General features: G+C 39.0%; 1 protein-coding gene across 41 annotated transcripts in view; it reads left to right on the forward strand.

Moving 5' to 3' along the window:
• The window catches only part of CYRIB (CYFIP related Rac1 interactor B), a 169,468-nt gene that overhangs the window by 86,484 nt on the left and 59,981 nt on the right, over nt 1-23,003 (forward strand). For 21 of the 41 annotated variants that reach the window (XM_085020544.1, XM_085020541.1, XM_021088609.2 and 18 more), the window contains 1 exon segment: nt 22,635-22,673. The exons of 10 other annotated variants lie outside the window; for them this stretch is intronic. The gene's annotated coding sequence lies outside the window, so the exon portion shown is untranslated. 41 annotated transcript variants of the gene reach the window in all.

Here is a 23,003-nt window from a genome sequence, read left to right on the forward strand (position 1 = left end):
CATATCCTGCTCCTTAGACACTTAGTAGTCAATGTCTGGGCAGTTAGATTGACTGTCATGATGTGACAGTGCTTCTACTACACAGGTAACCCTTCTTTTACTTAGTAATGGCCCCTAGAATGCAAAAGTGGTGATGGCAATTTGGGCAACTGAAGGGAAGCTGCTGTGTGCTTCCTCTAAGTGAAAGGGTGAAAGTTCTTGACTTAATAAGGTAAGAAAAAATATCCTATTCTGGGGTTGCTAAGATCTAGAGAACAGATCTGTCTATGAAATTGTGAAGAAGCAAAAAGCAGTTTGGGCTAGTTTTGTTGTCACACCTCAAACCACAGTGCATGATAAGAACTCAGTTAAGATGGAAAAGGCGTTAAATTTGTACAATAGGATTTTTTTTTTTTTTTTGGTCTTTTTGCCATTTCTTGGACCGCTCCTGCGGCATATGGAGGTTCCCAGGCTAGGGGTCGAATCGGAGCTGTAGCTGCCAGCCTACGCCAGAGCCACAGCAACGCAGGGATCCGAGCCATGTCTGCGACCTACACTACAGCTCACGGCAACGCCGGATCATTAACCCACTGAGCGAGGCCAGGAATAGAACCCGCAACCTCATGGTTCCTACTTGGATTCATTAACCACTGTGCCACGACGGGAACTCCTATTATTCGTCTCTTAATGGTGCCTAATTTACAAGTTAAATGTTATCAGAGGTATGTATGTATAGAAAAAACACAGTGTTTAGGTTTTGGCACTACCTACAGTTTCAGGCATCCCCTGGAAGTCTTCAGACATACCCCCTTGGATAAGGGAGGACTACACTACCTACTTTCTATCTCTGTAGATTTTCCTCTGTTGGACATTTCTGACAAATGGATTCATACACTATGTGGGTTTTTTTGGGTGTGTGTGGCTCCCTTCACTTAACATGTTTTTGAGGTTCATTGATGATGTTGAGTGAAGTTGATCCTTGAACAGTGCAGGGTTAGGAGATGCTAGCCCTCTGCACAGTTGAAAATCCGTGTGTACCTTTCCAGTCTGCCCTCTGTATCTGCAGTTCTGCATTTTCTCAGGCTTAGCAACCTCTGATCTTGTAGTTCTTGCTCTGTTTTTTATATATATATATATACATATATATATATACATATATACATACACACACACATATATATATATACACACACACACACACACACACACACATATATATATATTTTTTTTTTTTTTTGGTCTTTTTTGCCTTTTTGCCTTTTTCTAGGGCCGCTCCCGTGGCATGTGGAGGTTCCCAGACTAGGGTCGAGTCAAAGCTGTAGCCACTGGCCTACACCAGAGCCACAGCAACTAGGGATCTGAGCTGCATCTTCAACCTACACCACAGCTCATGGCAACACCGGATCCTTGGCCCACTGAGCAAGGCCAGGGATCGAACCCGCAACCTCATGGTTCCTAGTCGGATTCATTAACTACTGAGCCATGGCGGGAACTCCTCTGTTATATATTAATTGAAGAAAAATCCATGTGTAAGTGGAACTATGCAGTTCAAATCCATGTTATTTAGTGGTCAATTGTATAACAATATTTTGTTCATTTTAATTCCTGAGTAGTATTCCATGATACAGATATACTACATTTTGTTTATCCATTCACCAGTTTATGGACATGTAAAAATTTTTTTTATTAGAGTTGGTTTATAATGTTCTGTCAAAGATGCATGGTTTGCACCTATTTTCTCCCAGTCAGCTTGTCTTTGTATTTTCTTTCCTTTTTTGCTTTTAGGGCCGCACCCCTGGTATATGGAGGTTCCCAGGCTAGGGGTTGAATCGGAGCTACAGCTGCCTGCCCACACCGCAGCCACAGCAACTCAGGATCTGGGCCTCATCTGAGCGCTACACCACAGCTCATGGCAATGCTAGATCCTTAACCTACTGAGCGAGGCCAGGGATCGTATCTCCAACCTCATGGTTCCTAGTAGGATTCGTTTCTGCTGCACCACAGTGGGAACTCCTCTTTTTATTTTCTTAATGGTCTTTCTTGAGTTGCAGGGTTTTTGGATTTTGATTCAAAAATGCAGTTTTATCTCTTTTTTCTTTTTTTCTTTTTACGACCGTACCTGTGGCTGGGGGCCAAATCAGAGCTGCAACTTCAAGCCTACGCCATAGCAGAAGTATTGCTGGATCCTTCAGCTGCTGAGTGAGGCCAGGGATGGGACCTGCATCTTCACAGAGACTGTTGGGTTCTCAACCCACTGAGCCACAGTGGGAACTCCTCTTGTTTACTTTTAAGGATTGTGTTTTTGGTGGTGTGTCCAAGAAATCTTTATCCAATCTAAGGTCATGTGATTTATGTCTTTGTTTTCTTCTAAAGTTTTATAGTTTTAGGAGTTCCCGTCGTGGCGCAGTGGTTGGTGAATCCGACTGGGAGCTGTGGGGTTGTGGGTTTAATCCCTGGCCTCACTCAGTGGCTTGGGGATCCGGTGTTGCCGTGAGCTGTGGTGTGGGTTGCAGAGGCAGCTTGGATTCCGCGTTGCTGTGGCTCTAGTGTAGGCCCGTGGGTGCAGCTCCGTTTGGACCCCTAGCCTGGGAACCTCCATATGCCGTGGGTAGCTGCCCTAGAAAAAAAGGCAAAAAGACCAATAAATAAATAAATAAAGTTTTATAGTTTTAGCTCTTATATTTAGTTCTTCGATCTATTATTAATTAACCTTCATATATATTGTGAGGTACAGTTCTAAGTTCTTCTTTTTATGTATCAATATCCAGATTCTCAGCCTCATTTAAGAGACAGTCCTTTCCCTCACTGAATTGCCTTGGTGTTTTTGTTGATAATCAGTTGACCATAGATAGATGGGTGTATTTCTGGGCTCCCACTTCTAAATATCTATCCTTCTGCCAGAACCACATATTTTGATTACTGTAGCTTTTCATATCATATTTTTAATAATGCAAATAGCATTCTTTTCTTATAAAAATAGATGTTCATATTTATAAAAATGGACACTATATAGAAAAGTAAAAGAAGAAAGCAAAAAAATCACCATCTAGGTAGTCCCTGTTTTGGTGAACATGTTTCCAGAGGTCTCTGCACATACATGCGTGTTATGTGAGTGTACATGCACCCTCCTCACTTATACATAAAGACACGTCAGTGTTTGCCCACGCTCCTTGTTCTCGTGTGCTTTTTGAGTGAATGCGTCTATTGTCAACTTTAAGAGAGAACTGATTATTTTTCTTTCTTCAGGCACTTCTGTAATTCTTTGAGTTTTACTGATATATACTTCTGAAAAGAGTGAAGATTCTTTGGATTAAACTCTAAGGCTGTTTTCTTGGTAGCATGTTAAGTGGAATTTATTTCTCACTTCATCTGCTGAAAGATGACTTTAAATTTTTTAATGTGTGCTGTGTGAATGGATGGCAAATTATATATGAAAACTTAAAATTAATCCCCCAATCCAGTTTTAAGTATTTCCATAAATTGCGAGTATTGCATAAACTTTTTGGCACTTGTGATAATGAGTGTGGAGCCAATAAATGAATATATGTATTTGTATGATAGTTTCATTTGCAGTCATGTGAGAACTGATCCCCACTGCAAGCTAGTTTTTACCGTGTTAATAAAGAGATAGCATCGTTTGCTCTTTTCTGCTTTGAGAACTCACTCTCAGAGCCCTGATGAAGCTGGATCCTAAGATACTTTCAGTAGCCATCAGGGAACTGTGACCAAACTCTCAAACACTTCTCATCTGAGTGTAGGTCACATTCCATGATCAGAAACTCTTCTGACATTCACATGTCCCTTGTAGTATGATTTTTTATAATGACTACATGGTTTAAAATTACATTTAGAGGAGTTCCCGTCGTGGCGCAGTGGTTAACGAATCTGACTAGGAACCATGAGGTTGCAGGTTTGGTCCCTGCCCTTGCTCAGTGGGTTAAGGGTCTGGCGTTGCCGTGAGCTGTGGTGTAGGTCGCAGACGTGGCTCGGATCCCGCGTTGCTGTGGCTCTGGCGTAGGCCGGTGGCTACAGCTCCGATTCGACCCCTAGCCTGGGAACCTCCATATGCCGCGGGAGCGGCCCAAGAAATAGCAAAAAGACCAAAAAAAAAAATAATAATAACATTTAGAGATGTAACAGATAGAGGAGGGCATATAGATTTTGCCTAATTTTTAAAGGTTGACGTTTAATTTCTGGCAGCAGGGAGCCATGAAAGGTTTTTGCCTTTGGGGAATAGTGTAGAGAGACAAGTTTCAGAAAGCATTGGTTTAGTGGAAGTTTGGTGTTTGAAAAAAAAACATGCTTCAATTGTATGAAACTGGATTGCTCAGCCGAATTTATATAAAAGAGGTGTTTTTGTACGTGATTTTAAAAAGTTGAAACTTAAAGTTTGAGATGACACGTGGATTCCACAGAATGGAAAGCAGTTAGCAGTGGCTAACTCTGGTGGGATTTTCAATTTTTCTAATTTGCTTTTGGTGGAAATTTTAGAAAAAAATGTTAGCTATATTATGAAATAAGCTTTAAAATGGAACTCTTGGGAGTTCCCCTTGTGGCACAATGGAAGTTAATCCAACTTCTCTCCACAAGGATGCAGGGTTGATCCCTGGCCTAGCTCAGTGGGTCAGGGATCCCATGTTGCTGTGGTTGTGACATAGGCCGGCAGCTACAGCTCTGATTAGACCCCTAGCCTGGAAACTTCCATATGCTGCTGGTGTGGTCCTAAAAAGCAATAAATAAATAATAAATGGAACTCATTTATTCTGAGTTTGGCCCAGAGTCAATAGATGAGTATTTCTGAAGTGACTTGTAAGAATGCCATGCAGGTCTTAACAGAAGAAGGAGCCAGAAAATGGGTCTTGTGACTTCTGACACCTACCCCATCTGTTGGCATACAAAGATTCAGAAAGTTAGAGTTTTTGAACTGAGTTGTTGGAAATTGGAAAAGAGTTTTTGAACCAAGTTGTTGGTGTACTGGGAGCTTCTCATGCACACCCCCCACCCTGGAGTGCTCTCCCTCCCCAGTACAGGAGACACTTGGAGAGCCTGCTGTGTAACACTTTGGTTTGGGGGACACAGTGGGTTGATGCCTGTCACGTTCATGCCTGGTGAAAGAGGCTGTCTGCTCTGGCAGCACAGAAAAACGAGGTTCCTGTGTGGGTGACTGCCCATCCTTCTAGCAGTCTTTGGGGCAAACGGTTCATGTTTCCCTGGACCTGATGATGGTCACTAGTGAGGGAAAGCCCGTAGAAGCAGGGTGGTGTGGGGTGGAGGCGGGCAGAAATAAATGGCTGAGTTCCTAAGAGAGATGCTGAGTTCTCCACCAGGGGAATTGCAGTGATAGATCTCAGTGGGCTGGCGCAGCTGAGAGTGTCCCAGGACCCTGAAAGCAGTTTGTCCCTTGCACCACCCCCTCCCTTTTTTGGCTACACCTGTAGCATGTGGAAGTTCCTAGGCTAGGAATCCAGTAGGCACCAGAAGAAAACTCCTCAAAGCAGTGCCTGACAGATCACTTTTGAGCCAGGAGAGTGCCCATGCCCTACGGAGACCCTTAATTGCCTCCCCCAGGGGTACTAGGGTGGAAGAGGGGGGTGTGTGGGGGGCAGACCACAGTCCCCTGGTACTGCTAGTGGGATGAGGGAGAAGCTGGATCCCGGAATGAAAAATTTTTCTAAACTGGATCTACCAATTTCTAATCGTAGGTAGTTTTTATGTGACCAAAGTCATAGGCTTGCCTAAATAAAAGTTCAGGGACATTAACTATCACCGAAGAGTAACTTAAAATGACAGTGCTATACAAAAAGTGGCGTTATGGTTACATCCCGCAGATGCTGTCTGCTTTTTCAGGTTAGTGGTTACTGTTGTTTTTCTAATAAGAAAAATATCAGTGAAAACAAATTTTTACAAGAAGAATGTGTCCATTGAGGAGTTTTGTTGTGGATAAAATGACATCAAATTTGGGACCAGGCAGATCTGTGCTTGAGTCATATCAACCCCTTAGCATTGACATGAGGTAAATAAACCAATTTTTGAGGTTCATTTACCTCATTTACTTTTTATAAAAAGCATAGCATCACCTGCTTTCTAATGTTTTATAAAGAGATTATGGGAGTTCCCATTGTGGTGCAATGGTTAACGAGTCCGACTGGGAACCATGGGGTTGCGGGTTAGGTCCCTGAGCTTGCTCAGTGGGTTGATGATCCGGCGTTGCCGTGGGCTGTGGTGTAGGTTGCAGATGCGACTCGGATCCCGCGTTGCTGTGGCTCTGACGTAGGCCGGTGGCTGCAGCTCCGATTGGACCCCTAGCCTGGGAACCTCCATGTGCCGCGGGAGCGGCCCAGGAAATAGCAAAAAGACCAAAAAAAAAAAAAAAAAAAAAAAAAAAAGATTATGGTCTCTAGCAAAATGCATGGTATATAGTAGGTATTCAGAAATATTAATAGCCCTCTTTCCTCCTTAAAGCAAATATTTCCTGTATTTTTAAAAGTCTTAACATGTGTTTTACTTCCTCTAAATGTGTTTCTTTAAAATATCAAGTGGGATATATATGACTACAGGATACTTACTATCAAGGATGTAAGAACTGTGAGCTTTTTAGTATAGTGAAAATTAACCTTCAATTTGAATTGTGAAAAGTTTTTAGACAGAACGAAAAGTAGTTTTACTTACATGTTCATTTTTAGTGAGGAAACATGAAATACGGGTCTAAAGAGAAGGTAGGAGTTCCTGTCGTGGCGCAGTGGTTAACGAATCCGACTAGGAACCATGAGGTTGCAGGTTCGGTCCCTGCCCTTGCTCAGTGGGTTGGGGATCCGGCGTTGCCGTGAGCTGTGGTGTAGGTTGCAGACACAGCTCGGATCCCACGTTGCTGTGGCCCTGGCGTAGGCCAGTGGCTACAGTTCCGATTTGACCCCTAGCCTGGAAACCTCCATATGCCGCGGGAGTGGCCCAAAGAAATAGCAAAAAGACCAAAAAAAAAAAAATAAATAAATAAATAAAAAATAAAGAGAAGGTAGACCTAGGTGGAGCATCTTTTCCTTACTATTCTTGGGGCAGTTTGGTTTATATAAAAGAAAAAGACAGCATCTTATTGCAGAGAGAACACTTTGTGAAAACCAATATTGCTACGGAGGTGCGAGTGTGATTCCCAGCCCTGAGCAGTGGGTTAAAGATCTGGCATTGACACAGTTGCAGCTCAGATTTAATCCCTGGCCCAGGAAACTCCATATACCTCAGGTGCGGCCATTAAAAAAAAAAAAAAAAAGCCTTTTTTAGGCAAAGGAACTATTTTTCTTTTCTGGGTTAATGGATGTGCTGATATAAATCCCCCCCCCCAATTGTTTTACTTAATTTAAAGCATATGAAGAATGTTTTTGGAAATTGTTAGTGGTGGTGATGTTTTTAAACATACAGGACAAATTCAAACATCATTACTTCTCTAGCTTTCTCTGGTGCTGTCCTCTTGCATAATTCAGTTACTCCTTCATCCATTTCCCTGTAGCAGTTTATCCACAAACTCTAGTGTAGCATTGTGTTTAATTACACTGTATGGTAGTAATTTGTTTATGTGTCTTCTTATAGACTGTGAACTTTTGGAGAGCAGGTCTTATATTACTCAGCATCTTATGCTCTGCCTTTAACGTGTCATCTGGTGTTGGAAGGCCTCTACTAATCATTGTTGAATTGCCATTAGGAAACACTTTAGCACATTTTTTTAAAAAGATTATGTGATAAAACATTTTTAATAGTTAAAGCATCTATTTATAGCTACTCAAGCAAATAGTTGTGCAATAATATTACATATCAGACATACAGTATCTCTCCAAAGTGGTTATCTATGCTTGTTGCAGTTGAGTTATTTTGTTAGCCTGGAAAAACCATTATCTTTAAAACTGTCGTGTAAAGATATTTAGCATATTTTATTTACAGTCTTTTTATAAATTTAAATTTTAATAGGGGAAATGACACATTTTTCCTGAGTTTTATCAGTTACCTACTACTTTTTCATTGATCTCATTTTCAAACAAATCCTTTTAGCAGAATGGCCAATAATTCCTTTTTTTTTTTTTTTTTTTTTTGTAGTTTTCTAGGGCCGCACTTGCGGCATATGGAGGTTCCCAGGCTAGGGGTCTAATCAGAGCTGTAGCCACCAGCCAACGCCAGGGCGACAGCAATGCGGGATCCAAGCCGTGTCTTCAACCTACACCACAGCTCATGGCAACGCTGGATCCTCAACCCACTGAGTAAGGCCAGGGATCGAACCCACAACCTCATGGTTCCTAGTTGGATTCGCTAACCACTGAGCCGCTGTGGGAACTCCAGCAGAATGGCCAGTAATTCTAAATAATCGTATTTATTCCAGTGTCCTTAAATCATTTATCTAGTTGTTTGCTAAATCCATTCATTCACCGTATTCACACTGGAGACTGTGATGTGTCAGGCATGGTGCTTTCGTGCAGGGAATACAATAACAGTGAACAAGCTTTCAGTCCTGGGAAAGAGCCAAGCACATGGGGCCCATGAAAAGATATTTAATTATCTTGAAATATACCTTCCCTCACACTGAATTTTCTCTAAATTTCTATCATAATTATAGTCAGTAACTGTTCTAGTATGGACAGAATTGTTGAAGACTTGTTACTTTCTACATATGCACGTATTTCACAGGAAATCATTAATTAACCTCTTCAAGGGTGAAGATTGCCTTATTTCTTTCTATATCCATGGCTGGAGACATAGTAAAGATTTTAATAATGATTGTTGAATTGACAAACAGAAGCCCTATAACCCTCTGGTGCTGCTTAAACTCTTTAGACCTTGAAAACTACAAGAATGGTAGTAATAGCACTTACGCAGAGGGAGAGCTGTAGGCTTAATGTGACAGGTTAAGACCTGGGAAAAGAGCCAGGCAATGGCTTGTTATTTGTAAGCAACACAAATTACCTCTTATGCAGATTTTGCAATTCTTAATTTTTAATGTTATGTTAACTGAGATTAAGAAGTTTTAAGAGCAGGATGTGTACATTTGATTTTTATTGGTGGTTCCTAGTTTTCTTTTGCATAGATTTGCTTTTTCATTCTAGTCTTATGGAATAAGGCTTTTTTTTTTTTTAATTGCGAAGATGACTAAAAATATAACCATCTGCATTTTGAAATTAGTGATATTATAGTTCAGGCTCAAAAGTTTGAGGACATGTTGCACTTAGATACTTACTTTTTTAGAGCATTATAGTATTTGGCACTTTGGTGTTGCTGCTAAACACTTGTTTATTACTTATTCCAGCAGTAGGAAAAAGGCTGGAGCAAATTAAGATGTGGACTTAGGTTAGCTTCGGGACTTTGGATTTTCCAACTGTGGACTTGTCTTAATGTTTCCGTTACTGTGAAGTATAATTTTCAGAAGTACTCTGTGAAGTGCCACAGTTGTAGAAAGGGACGTTAGTGAATGCACTTTATATTCTTTGCTTCCAAATGGGGTCATTTTCTTTTTGCTAATGTGAGTTAGATATATTGATGTTTATGTATTTTTGCATATGTTAGATCTCTAATAGTCACTGTAATTAAAAGTGAGAAATCACATGGTTTTTAACACCCTTTGTTGTATAGCTTATAATATGGAGTTGTTTTTTGTTGGTTTTTTTTTGGTCTTTTGTCTTTTTAGGGCCACACCCGTGGCATATGGAGGTTCCCAGGCTAGGGGTCAAGTCAGAGCTGTAGCCACTGGCCTACGTCACAGCCACAGCTCACAGCAACACCAGATCCTTAACCCACTGAGCAAGGTCAGGGATCAAACCTGTATCCTCATGAATGCTAGTCAGATTGATTTCCGCTGAGCCATGATGGGAACTCCCTATAAAGCATTCTGTATTGTCAGTATCTTCATTTCTTATTATATTTTAAAGAGACAACCAGACAGCTTAGGAAAAAATATATTTATAGGTATGGTTTATGTAACAACAACAACAGCTTCCATTTATAGGTATTAGGGACTGTTTTAAGTGTTAAATTTAAGCATATATTCATTTATTCCTCACAAGAACCCAAAAAGAAGTAGGTATCACTGTTTGTTATCCTCTCTCCAGATGAACAAATAAAGGCAGAGATTAATTGGTCCAGTGCTAAGCCTGACAAGTCTGGCTCCAGTGTTCATGCTATAAATGGTACATTTTGTAAACCAGCACTGGTTCACAAACCATTGCCAGTCTACAAAAGAACTTGGATTTGTATTTTGCAAGTCTTTTAAAGACAACTTTTTTTTTTTTTTTTTTTTTTTTTGGTATTCTGAGTTTTTTTCCTTTGTATATTAGATTTCTGGATTTTTTTCCTTTGGACCATCATGGATGGAAGACTTAAAAACAAGTGTCTTTGCCCAGAGAGCTTGAAGACTCTGAGTAGGCTATGCAGGAAATTCTATTCAGTACTCTAGAAGTGACCCATATTCAAAGAATATGCCTTGGTCTTCATAAAAGGATTAGCTAATGAATGTGTTGTTATATTGCATTATATTATATATTATATTATTGTATAGCTCAATCAAGGATTTTGCTGAATTGAGCAACTTCTCTTTCTGATTTTATTTTATGATGGAGAAAAGAGGGCCTTTACTGTAAGCACTTTAGGAAGAGGCAAGGCTTATCTGGAAAGTTTTTGCTGTGTTTACTCATCATTTTGAAAGTGGAGCAGATTCCTAAAAGTCAAGTTACTAAATTGTACCATTCACCTTTGTGGTTTGCATGTGTATTTTTATCAGTTTCTTTAACAGTGATAGACGAAAACATGCTTTTTTTGGGGGGGTCACCATAAGCATGACATGCAGATTAAGACTTCACTGCATCATTTTACCTGAACCATGTTTTAAAGTGCTTCAGCACTTCTTCCTGTTGATCACCTATGGAATTGTTTAGGAGGAAAGAAAAGATTTCCAAAAAAAGAGGGAAGAGAAAAAACACACCTTAGTCTTTGTTTTCTTTTGAATGTACCTTCTCTGTCCCCAGTCTCCCTTAACCCAAGCACCAGAGCATGGGCTAACCTCTCCTGCTAGCCTTTGATTGCTTGCTCATTTGGCATGAAGATTTAGTATTTGATTTATGTAAAATATATGAAAGGATATGTAAGTTATAAATCATTAATAAGCGTATTCATTAATAAGCTTAAGCTCAGCACTAATTAAGATCTAGGAAACTACTTTGTTCCTTCCCTGTACAATTTCCCTGCCTCCCCCAAGGGAAAATACTCTCCTGAATTTTGAGATGATCGCTTTTATAACTTAAAAGTCTATGTCTCTAAGTAATATATATTTTAGTCATGACTTTTTTGAGTTATGTAAAAAAACCATTGCATCTTTTGAGACTTTTAATGAATTCATTGTTTCTAAAAATCTTCCTTTTGCTTCTAGGTGGCTGTGGTTCATTTGGGCTACTTTATAAGTTTTCATTGTGTGAAAAAGCTAAAATTTATTCTCTTGTCAATGAAGGTTTAGGTTGTTTTCAGTGTTCTGTTATTTTGTTTCCCTCTGTAGCAGATAATGTTGCTTTGAGCATGCTGGTACCTTTCCTCTGGTATCCATATACAAGTGTCTTTAGGTGTATATATCTGAGAGTAGAGTTGTTGGATTCTAGGGTATGCAATATTCACTTGAACAAGGTAACTCCAAATTTTTCTAAAATGATTGTAACAATTTATAATCCCACATATTGGGTGTCTAAGAGTACCTACCGATACACATTTTTGTCAACACTTAATGTTGGGTTTCTTAACTTTTACTAATCTGATGGGTGTAAAATGATATTTCATATGGTTTTAGCTAAGTGTGGAGGCTGAGTGTTTGCCTTTCATGTTTCCATGTTTCTTTTTCTTGAACTGTCTCTTCTTGACTTTTTCTTTTTTTTTTTTTTTTTTTTGTCTTTTTGTCTTTTTGTCATTTCTTGGGCCGCTCTTGTGGCATATGGAGGTTCCCAGGCTAGGGGTCTAATCGGAGCTGTAGCCGCCAGCCTACACCAGAGCCACAGCAACGCGGGATCCAAGCTGCGTCTGCGACCTACACCACAGCTCACGGCAACGCCGGATCCTTAACCCAGTGAGCAAGGCCAGGGATCGAACCCGCAACTTCATGGTTCTTAGTCGGATTCGTTAACCACTGCGCCACAACAGGAACTCCCTCCATTGATTTCTTTGTCTTATTCCTACTGAGTTTAGCAGTTCTTTGTATACTAGATATTAACTCTTTTTTTGTTACATATGTTGCCAGTATCTTCCCGCAGCCCAGTGGTTTATATATTCAGTTTCTTTAAAGTGTCTCGATAGAAAATTTTGATATTACTTATGATCAGATTAATCAGATCAGTCTTTTGTGGTTAATGCTTTTTAATATTTTATTAAAATTAATCATTCCTTCCCATTGTTCAGATCGTAAAGAATCATTCTTGTATTTTCTTCTGAAAGTTGGAGTTTTGCCTTTCAATTTAAAGTCTTTAATCCCATGAGAATTGATTTGTGTATAGTATAGGATAGAGATTTTATTATTTTTTTCCTATATGAATAATCAGTTACTCCAGCTCCATTTATGCAGCAGTCCCTTCTCCCCAGTGATCTGCAGTGTGGTCCCTTAGCATTTACTTGCTCTCCATAAAAGTATGTATTTGTCCTTGGACCATGCATTCTGCTTTTGGACTGCATGCTGTTTCATTTGCCAGCGTATGTTAATACTGTTCTGTCTTAATTACTGTGGTTTTATTTTATATATTGATAATCTGATTGGGCAAATTTGTTTTATTTGATTCCTTGAACATTTTGGCTGTTCTTGAGTTTTTGCTTTTTCATATAAAGTTTAGAATCTGCTTATTAAGTTTTATAAAAGAATCTTTTGGGGAGTTCCCGTCATGGCTCAGTGATTAACGAATCTGAGGTTGTGAGTTCGAACCCTGGCCTTGCCCAGGCGTTGCCATGAGCTGTGGTATGGGTCGCAGATGCGGCTCAGATCCCGCATTGCTGTGACTCTGGCGTGGGCCGGGCGGCTACAGCTCTGATTGGACCCCTAGCCTGGGAACCTCCATATGCTGCGGGAGTGGCCCAAGAAATGGCAAAAAAAAAAAAAAAAAGAATCTTTTGGGGATTTTGGTTGGAAATGCATTTAATATTTATGTGAGTTTTTGAGAGAATTGACTTTTTTTTACAGTATTGAGTCTTATTTATGAACATGATGTCTTTACATTTATAGCTTTCTGTTAAGTTTTATGATTTTTTTTCTGTGCAGATATTGCGAGGCTTTTGTTACAGATTTATTTCTAGTTTATTTCTTTTTGCTATTGTAAATTGTGTCTGTGGGAAAAATTATCTTTTGTACTTTTTACTTGAAAATAGAAATCCAGTTGAGATTTTCATATTGATGATAATATGCAGTTACCTTGCCAAACTCATGAATTGTTTTTCCTTAAAAATTTTTAACTTTTCATCTCTTTCTCTTGACTTTTAACATTGTTGAAAGTAGTACTGGTGGACATGTTGTCTCACTTAGATTATAAAGGGAGTGTTTCTAACAGTTTTTTCGTGAAGAATTATGTTTATTATAGGCTTTTGGTAGAGGTAGATACCTTTTTATCCTTTCTATTCTTATTTCGCTAAGTTTTTTTTTTTAATACAAGTAGTATAGCTTTCATGAAAAGCTCTTTCTGCATCTTTGACCTGTTCATATGGGTTTTTTTCTCTTTAATCTGTTAATGTGAAAAACAGTTTCCAGGTTTTCTAACCCAACTTTGCATTTCTGAAATGAGTCAGAGTTGGTCCTCATTTGTTTTTTAAACTTTTAAATTCAGAGTAGGACTAGGAGTGGTGAGAATGGTGGTGGTGGGAGGGTAAAGGTGCTGAAGCAGGTCAAGAAGCTAGAAAAGATAGTCATTTCAGTGCTAAAACAGTGATTTATGCTAATTCTGGAGCATATTTATACTCAGGATGTATAACTAAGTAGGTATTTATTTGATCTTTTCTAAAATTGACCCTGGAGAAGGTAATATTTTCCTTATATATAGAATTGTAGAAGCTTTATTTTTCTTGTTATTACTTCTCTTTTATGTACCATTCCTTTAAAATTAAATCATGTATGTAAATGTCATGAGATTTTGAACACATGGAGTAAATTAAATGAACAACACTAAAAACTCTTATCTTTTCTTTTTAAGCAAGCATTTATTTTCCAGAATTTGAGTTTATGGAACTGCAAAATAGGATGTGTATTTGTTATAGAATATATCTTAAGCCTACGAAATCTTTAGGTTGGCATGATTGCAGCACCTGGTGTCCAAATGCATGTTAGAGTATGTTTATTGCTGCATATTTTCTAAAATATGCCTGAGTTTAGATATTAGAGAAATCCCATTGTAGAAAGTTTGGTGATTAGGGCAAGACATTGACAGTAGCCAGGAGATCTAGAAGAAGGTTCTGTGCACTGTTCTAATGCCTGGTGATCATCTTTATCAAGCCTTTGCCCCAGGCTTTCCAGTTATTGATTGCTTTTTTTAGGAATTATTTTTAATTCTACAGAGGAAGCTAGTGGGGAAGTAGTATTTATTTTACAGAAAGTTAATTTTTAAAAAGGAGTACCGTAACTGTTACGGCTTTAACAGTTTCCTAAAAAATAGTTGTTTCTCTTTTTCCCTGCCCCTCCCAGCTTCCCTGTCTCCCTTTTCTCCTCTCCCCACAACCCCTTGTGACTCTGAGCAAGCTGCTTCTCCCTTTAAAGCCTCATCGAGGAAAAGAGGCAAATAATTTCAGTCTCATTAGTTAGTCTTCAATGAAGTTAAATCTTAACAAAGTGCTTAGCGATGTCTGAAACACAGAAAGTGAAATGGCAGCCTAGAAGAGACAATTTTAAGAGACCATATCTAACTTTATCATGTACATTTATATTGGGTGTCTGATCTAAGATGTTCAGACATGACTGTGACCCTCTTAAAAATAAGTAAAGCCTTAGAAAAGTGAGGAAGGATTAGTTTTACAAATGTGGAGGAAAAATAGTCGACCTCCTTAGTAAGTAGTTCAGTAAGACACACATACATGCACACTTTTGAAACAGTGAAGTTCATGTCTAGGATGCATAGTGCTGAACGCAGTATAGATTGGAACATACCTTTGTATAAAGCAATTTGGTATTAGGTATCAAGACCTAATAATATCTTAAAATTTTTAAAATTATTTCTGTGAGACTCTGTTGGTCATAGCCAGGATAATTATCTACATTGTACTCTGCATGAAGGTGCCACATCTATCTATCAGGCACAAGGTAGAAATGTCACTTCTGGGATCATGGGTGGATTTAGGGATCAGGCTCTTCTGGCCACATTTTGAGCAGTGGTTGCCTGATTTATAAAGCCACAACAGCACCTGTGGCATGCCTGGGGTCAGAAGCACTCATACTCCCTGGCCACACTGGTGCGTGTAAGTGTCTTGTCTGGACTGAACTGAAGCCATCCCCTGAGGTTTTTTTTTTTTTTTTTATCACTTACCTAACCCCTTAGAGGATGATTCTCAAACTCTCCCTTCCTCCCCACTTGGCACGACCTAATGTGGTAGATCTGAGAAGTTTGGAGCAAGCCTGCCTGGCATTGTCTTAGGCATGTTTGTGCCTTGATGTCCAGAGGTTATGTTTGTTAGTATGCAAGAGCGTGACTCATGAGCAGAGATCCATGTATGCATAGCCAGGGCTATTGCTTGCTGGGCTTCTTGAACCCCAACCCTGGCAGAACTACCTTGTACAATACAATACAATAACCAGGTTGTACAGTAAAATACTAGTTCATAGTATGAGGAAGGGATAATTTTTTCTAACCTGCACAAAGTCTTTATGCGCTTTTGGAAGCCCTGGATATAGCAGATCCCTCAGTAGGGAAAAAAAATGTGATATACCTAAATGTTAGGATGGGACATAATGATTTTGGAAGAATTTTTAATGATACATATGATTTGTTTTTTTTGTTTTTTTGTTTTTTTTGTTTTTTGTCTTTTTGCTATTTCATTGGGCCGCTCCCGCAGCATATGGAGGTTCCCAGGCTAGGGGTCCAATTGGAGCCGTAGCCACCGGCCTACGCCAGAGCCACAGCAACGCGGGATCTGAGCCACGTCTGCAACCTACACCACAGGTCACGGCAACGCCAGATCGTTAACCCGCTGAGCAAGGCCAGGGACCAAACCTGCAACCTCATGGTTCCTAGTCGGATTCGTTAACCACTGCGCCAGGACAGGAACTCCTGATACATATGATTTGAATGAGAAACAAGATACATATAAAGAAAGGGTGTTCAATTGTATAAAAGTGTGCATAGAAGAAACAGAAGGAAATGAAATAAATTGTTGCAAGTAGTCAGCTTTGGCTGTGGGATTACAGGTAGTGATTTTTTTTCTTTTTCTTTTCTCTATTTTATTCAGTGAGAGTGCTTTGCTCTTCTAATAAAAGGGAAAATGAAAATTATAAGAAGTTCCTAGAAATGACAAAAACAAAGTCATGTTCTGAGGACCCAGAGTTACTATTCAACTGTTATTGTAAATTTACTTCTTACTGGAAAAAATACAACTTTTTTAGACTAATGACAAATAGTGATAATTTATGCCTTCAGGAGCATGGATTTACAACAGAGGTTAAGAATTTCCTGGGAGTTCCCGTCGTGGTGCAGTGGTTAATGAATCCAACTAAGAACCATGAGGTTGCGGGTTCGATCCCTGCCCTTGCTCAGCGGGTTAAGGATCTGGCGTTGCCTTGAGCTGTGGTGTAGGTCGCAGACATGGCTCAGATCCCGTGTTGCTGTGGCTCTGGCATGGGCCGGTGGCTACAGCTCCGATTGGACCCCTAGCCTGGGAACCTCCATATGCTGTAGAAGCAGCCCTAGAAATGGCAAAAAGACAAAAATAAATACATAAATAAATAAATAAAAATAATTTCCTTAGAGAGCCAGTTTTAAAGTGGGAAAATATACTTGATATTCAAGATATGTAATAGAGCATTATGCAGTCATATAAAGTATTAGTTATTACATAATTTCAAGGTTGATTGTATATTAACTATACCTTGACAGTTTATCTATATAAAAAATGTATTTCTTGGTATAGCACAGAGGAAGGCTCTTAATGTAACCTTTACTCTTTCTTATTATAAAGCCAGTTTTATGGTAGTATTATGGTGTAGGATGACATGCAAGCTTCAAATTTGTATTCAGGTATTTGAGTTCTGGTTTGTCTTAGACATGAATATTTTTAAGTGTTCTTTACTTGAGATAGAATGTTAAAATAGATATGTATGTATTATTGTAATTTTAATATTAAATAAGAAAAGTAGTGACCATGTTCAATAAAATTGGCATTTCTATTGATCTTTACACAATCTTAGAGATTTTTACTATTTTACAAATAAAGGAAACTGATGCTCAGATTACATTTTACAAATAATAATTCAGGAGTTCCTGTTGCGGCTCAGTGGGTTAAGAATCCCACATGGTGTTTGTGAGGATGTGGGTTCAATCCTGGCCTCGCTTAGTAGGTTAAGGATCCAGTTGCCACAAGCTTCAGTGTAGGTTGCAGATGCAACTCAGATCTAGCGTGGCTGTGGCTGTGGCATAGGCCTGCAGCTATAACTCCCATTAGACCTCTGGCCCGGGAATTTCCGTATGCCGCAGGTGCAGCCATAAAAAGAAAGCAAAAAGAAAAGAATAAGTGGATATTCAGCCCAAGTTTATCTCATTCTAGAACGAGTGTTCTAAACCGTTTTGCTTATATTTCCTTTTTATTAAGGTAATTTTTTTATAGATGTGTTTGTTTTACTTTCTCTTATAAATTACCATGATAATCTTTTCCTTTTAATGTGATTTTAAGTATATTTACATGAATTATTCAAGCATTTTGGGTTTCCCTTATTTTTTTATATGACTGACTCTGTCTTTCCATGTTGAATTTCTTACAGTGCTTCAAATTGTTCCTTTAAAGACAAGTAAAATAATTTTTGAGAATTAGTTGTAAGAAATTAAACTCTCTAGAATGTATAGGACAAGAAGTTTGTATCTCAGTTTTCTGTGGGATTATTTCAGCTCTTTTATTAAAGTTTTCTTTCTTCATCACGTACTTTTTACATTGCTCACGTGGACTGTTCTCTTTGTACCTTCTGCCTCCTTTTCCTTCTTGTCCAAATCCTGTTCCTTCTACAGAATTTATCTCAGCTGCCAGAGCTTCATAAAATCTTTTCCTAATACTTAATTTCCATGCTGTACTCTTATTGAAATTTCTTAATTGCCACAGACTTATGTAAATATTTCTGATGATACTTCATTTTTACCTTGAATATTTTAATTGCTCCAGTAAGGCTAGATATTTTTAGAGAGCACAGTTTTTTTCATCATGGTATCTTCTAGGTATCTGTTTTGGTGCTCTACTCGCAAATAGATTTTCTGAGAAATACTTCATAATTTTTTACATTTGTATACAATTGGACCTATCCTGATTTCTGTTTTCTTCCCCCTCGCCCTATAGCTAGCTATACCAGTTCCACAGTTTTAATTACTAATGAGTAGGATGTGTCCCTCTCACATGATTTTCTTTCAAAGATATTTGTAGACCTGCATGGTCCTTTTTTCACAAATGGATACGTAACAACAGTTTCAAGTTCTCAAATTAAAACTTACTCATATACTTGTTGGAAATATGTAAAAATGTCCTTTTATATTATCATCTCATCTGGGAATGCGGTAGGCCTTTAATTTGAAGTGCTCTTTTCTGTTTCTACGATGGCTTTTTAAATTGCTTTCTGTATGTTAAGGGGAACTTAGATTGAATTCAGCTAGAGTTTATCACGTGCTCAAATGAAGGAGGAATGCAATCTAGGTTGAGAAGGTTGCATCTCATTTTTCCATGGGATTATTTCAGCATGACTTATTAAATAAAATTTTCTTTAATGCAGTTAGATTTATGTACCATCATTCAAAATACGGCAAGGCTGTAAATATGGTTGACAGAACGCTCTGAAGTCATAACTTGTATGTTTTATGTTTTGCTGGAGGCAAAGGAATTTTAATACTTGAAGAACCTTTAGGTTTATAGATTTTAGACACTTGGATTATCTAATTTACATATTGTCTAATATTCACTACTTACGACCTGACATTTGATTTCTAAGGATGAAAGCAATTACGGTGTTTTATTGCCTCTTGACTTATTAAGAGTTAGACAGGTGGAGTTCCCACTGTGGTGCAATGGGTTAAGGATCCAGCATTCTCTGGCCTGGGAACTTCCACATGTCATGGATGTGGCAAAAAAAAAATTAAAAAATAAAAAGAATTAAATAGAAACGATAGAGCTTTTCCCCATGGTTTTATTCAAGTGGCACTGGGTTTTCTCCTGTAGTTTATCCAGGTGGCCGGCCAAGCCACTTGTTTTATTTCTGGGTGACTGCAGTGAGCCTCACGGAAGGAAGTTTTTCTTTGTCAGAGAAAGCAAAACTGTTTACTCATTCCATTTGTAGTAGCACTGATCCAAGAGAAGCTTTTGAGGAAAACTAGAGTGGTTAAACTTTGAACATAAATAGTTCCCATTCATCTCCTAACTGATAGAGATAAGTAAAAGATTAGGGATTAATAATATATCAATTATAGTCAGCACAGAGTTCTAGAGCAGAAACTGCACACTGATGGTTCACCAACCATATATAGCCCTCAGACTGTTTCTTTTGGCCTACTGAGTATTTCCAAATTTATTTACTTAGTTGATAACATCTAAAAATTGTTTTACATGAATATCCAGCACTAAATCACCTGCATTTTTACCATGGCATGTTAATAGCACTGGCACTCTATAGATTAAGCCCCAGTTAGCACTTCTGACATGGTGTCAGCATTTAACTTTGCAACCGCTGTTCTAGAGTCTCTTGAATACAGAAGTAGTAGTAGATCTAATACAGCTAATACTGATGAACCTTTAACCCTGAGTAAATAGTAGGTAGAATAGTAGGCATGAAGATTTTAGGTAGTGAGAGTTTGAGTGAATATGAAATGTATGAGAAAGAGTAGTGGCAGAAGAATCCAAGGATTTTACTTGATCGCTGTAAGGATAGAGGTACCATCAACTGAGACAGGGGAGATTGCTGGTAGGTCAGATTTGGGGAGTGAGATGAGGAGTGCAGTTTTGAACATGTTAAGCTTGAGGTATCTATTAGAGCATCCTACTGGAGATACTGAATAGGCAGTGCTATGAGAACGTGGAGTTGGAGAGATATGTCTAGACTGGATAAATAAATTTGAGATCTATAGATGATGTAGAAAATCAGGAGATGGAGTGAGATCCCAAAGGGAGTGGAGGACCTCGGACTGAGCCGTGGAGCATGTCAGTATTCAGGGGTTTGAGAGAAGAGACGTTCAGCATCCGGTGAGGTGGGACAGAAAGGAAGGGGTGTGGTGTCCTGAAGGACAAGTGTCTTGTCCTGGTTTTACCCCCAAAGCAGAGCCTGAAACAGGGATTTTTTAAGCAGGTGATTTGTTTGGGGAAATGTTAAGAAGCAGAAGTCAGAGAACTGGGGCAAGAGAAACAGAAAAGAAGGAAAGTCAGTCTAGGGTGTATTATTGACCTGGTCACTCCTGTGAGCAGTTGGGGCATGATGCTGAGGAAGCCCTCGGATAAGACATGAAAAATATGCCTCCTGTGGGAAGAAGAGGGTATTTATCTACCAGATAGCCTACCCGCATTGGTCATGGGTTGCCTATAGACACTCTCACACTTCCAGGTTCGTTACAACTCAGGATGGCTGAAGAGGTCCTGTAGGCATCTCTTGCTGCAAAGCCTTTGAGCAGGAAGTGAGCCCCACCAGTGCAGCTCGCAACTAAGGGGAGCTGCCTCAGCCGAATGAAAATATGAGACACGGCACAAGAGGCGTCCCCTACAGCCCACCGTCTAGCACCCTCCACCAAGTGCTTGCCACGTTTAGTCCAGCCTGCTACACAGCTGGTCACTAGTCTCTACATTAGACTTAGAGTAGGAGGGTTTGGAATAAAAATGTTCATTATTTCAGTCCTCTACTCATTCTAGATTTTCTTTACTCTCAGCCAGCACATCAACAGATTGCAGCGTTTTCCTGGTAGAGTGACCCAGATCTTCTTCCCCAAGTGATCAGTACCTGTAGTTGCTGTATCCTTGTCAAGGCCTAGTTGTTGCCACTGCCCATTTACAATTGTTACTGCACTTGGCAGCCTCAGTCGAATCCCCTAGGTCCTCCGTATTCTTTCTCCTGTCTCTCTTGTGTAGCAGCAGCTCTTAAGTCCTTGTGTTAGGATCAGTTTGCAGGACCCTCCTGTCGTTTCCGCCCCCCCACGCCATTTGACCGTTGCTTCAGAATGCTTCCTGTGTCTTCTGGCAGAAGCTCCTCCCCTTCTCCCCCAGAATCAGAATCAGAATTTTTAATCCGTTGGAGCCTTATGTTGCTAATCTTGTTTTTGTTTTTAATCTGTCAGAGATACAGTGCCACATTTCAGCCTTGGGAAGACTGTCAGATCACTTACCACTTGGAAGACAGTGCTCAGTTCCCTCAAGATGTTACCAATCTTTTTCTGTTATCTTTTCTTTTTTTTGTCATTTTAGGACCACACTCTCAGGATATGGAAGTTCCCAGGCTAGGGGTCGAATTGGAACTGTAGCTGCTGACCTACACCACAGCCACAGCAGCACCATATCCAAACCATGTCTGCGACCTACACCACAGCGCATGGCAACACTGGATCCTTAACCCATTGAGTGAGGCCAGGGATCGAACCTGCGTCTTTGTGGATACTTGTCAGATTCGTTTCTGCTGAGCCAAGACAGGAACTCCAAGATGTTACCAATCTTTTATACACAGAAATTGTATATTTGTTAAATTCAGAACTCTTGGATTATATAGAAAAAACAACTAGGGAAAGAAATTTTCACACGAAGATGACTAGTTACACCAGTCAGTATTTCTCCTTATTCTGTGTGAACTAAGCTAATTTGTTATACTGGCTAAAGTGCTTAGTTGCTCATTCTGAAAATTTCATTTTGCTTAGAACTGTTTCAGCCTTTGAAATAGTAAAACCAGTCCTAGGGAGCACTTTGTGGTTCACTTGAGTTTTGCCAAATGTGCCTCCGGCTTATAAAGATAAACTTCCAGTGTCTATTTCTACTGTCATAGAAAATAAGGATCTTAGGAGTAAAACCGAGTTTTAATATATTGATATTGAATTAATTAAACTATGATAAGAATATAGAAATGTGCCTCTTTTGATAATTTTACAAAAATAAAGAGGAATTACTATTTTTCCCTTTGTTATCTGAATAAAGAATTACTAATCTTTTTCTCTTGTTATCTCCTGTTTCATAAGCTATGATAACAACTGTGTGCTTTTCTTGTTTCACCTATTAGTTTTTGACTATCTTGAGGGTGACAGGGTATTGTATCACCCTCAAGATACAATGTGTTCCAGGGTTTAACATAATAGCGCCTTACTCTTGGTAAGCCTTCTTTAGTTGTCGAGTTAACGCATGGCTGAGGGATAGATAGTGGCTTATGCACGTGATATGTGATAGCATTGAGGAACTTTGTTAGTTTTAATAAAAATTAAAACTTGTTTTAAACTATAATAATGTTTTAGACTTTCTTCCTTTTTTCTTTCTTTAAACAGATAGAGGGACAAGAACAGAATCACCAGCACTGGCTGAAGGTAAATATGTCTTTGGGGGAAATGATTACTCAAATACAAATAAAAAGTGAATGATTTGAATAAAAACTACATTGGCTAAACATAATTAAAGGAAAATGTTCTGTACGTAAAATTGAACTGCTAAAAATATCTGTAGGAAATAGCCGATGTGTTTACTCTCTGGCTTAGAATAGGAAGTAATATAAATTAATTAGAACTTTTTTTTTACAGCTTCCTTTCAATAGGAGAGGTATGTGTTTTTCTTTGAATTCCTTTTTTAAGCGATTTTAGCTGTCACCAGTATAGTTGATCAGGAAAGATTTAAGTCATAATTCTAGTTTGTTTGTTTGT

Source organism: Sus scrofa, chromosome 4 (assembly GCF_054392235.1).
Source record: "Sus scrofa isolate SSC_HxYL_T2T_F1_AM1 chromosome 4, Sscrofa_HxYL_maternal_Yorkshire_Landrace_v2.0, whole genome shotgun sequence".
Taxonomy (NCBI): domain Eukaryota; kingdom Metazoa; phylum Chordata; class Mammalia; order Artiodactyla; family Suidae; genus Sus; species Sus scrofa.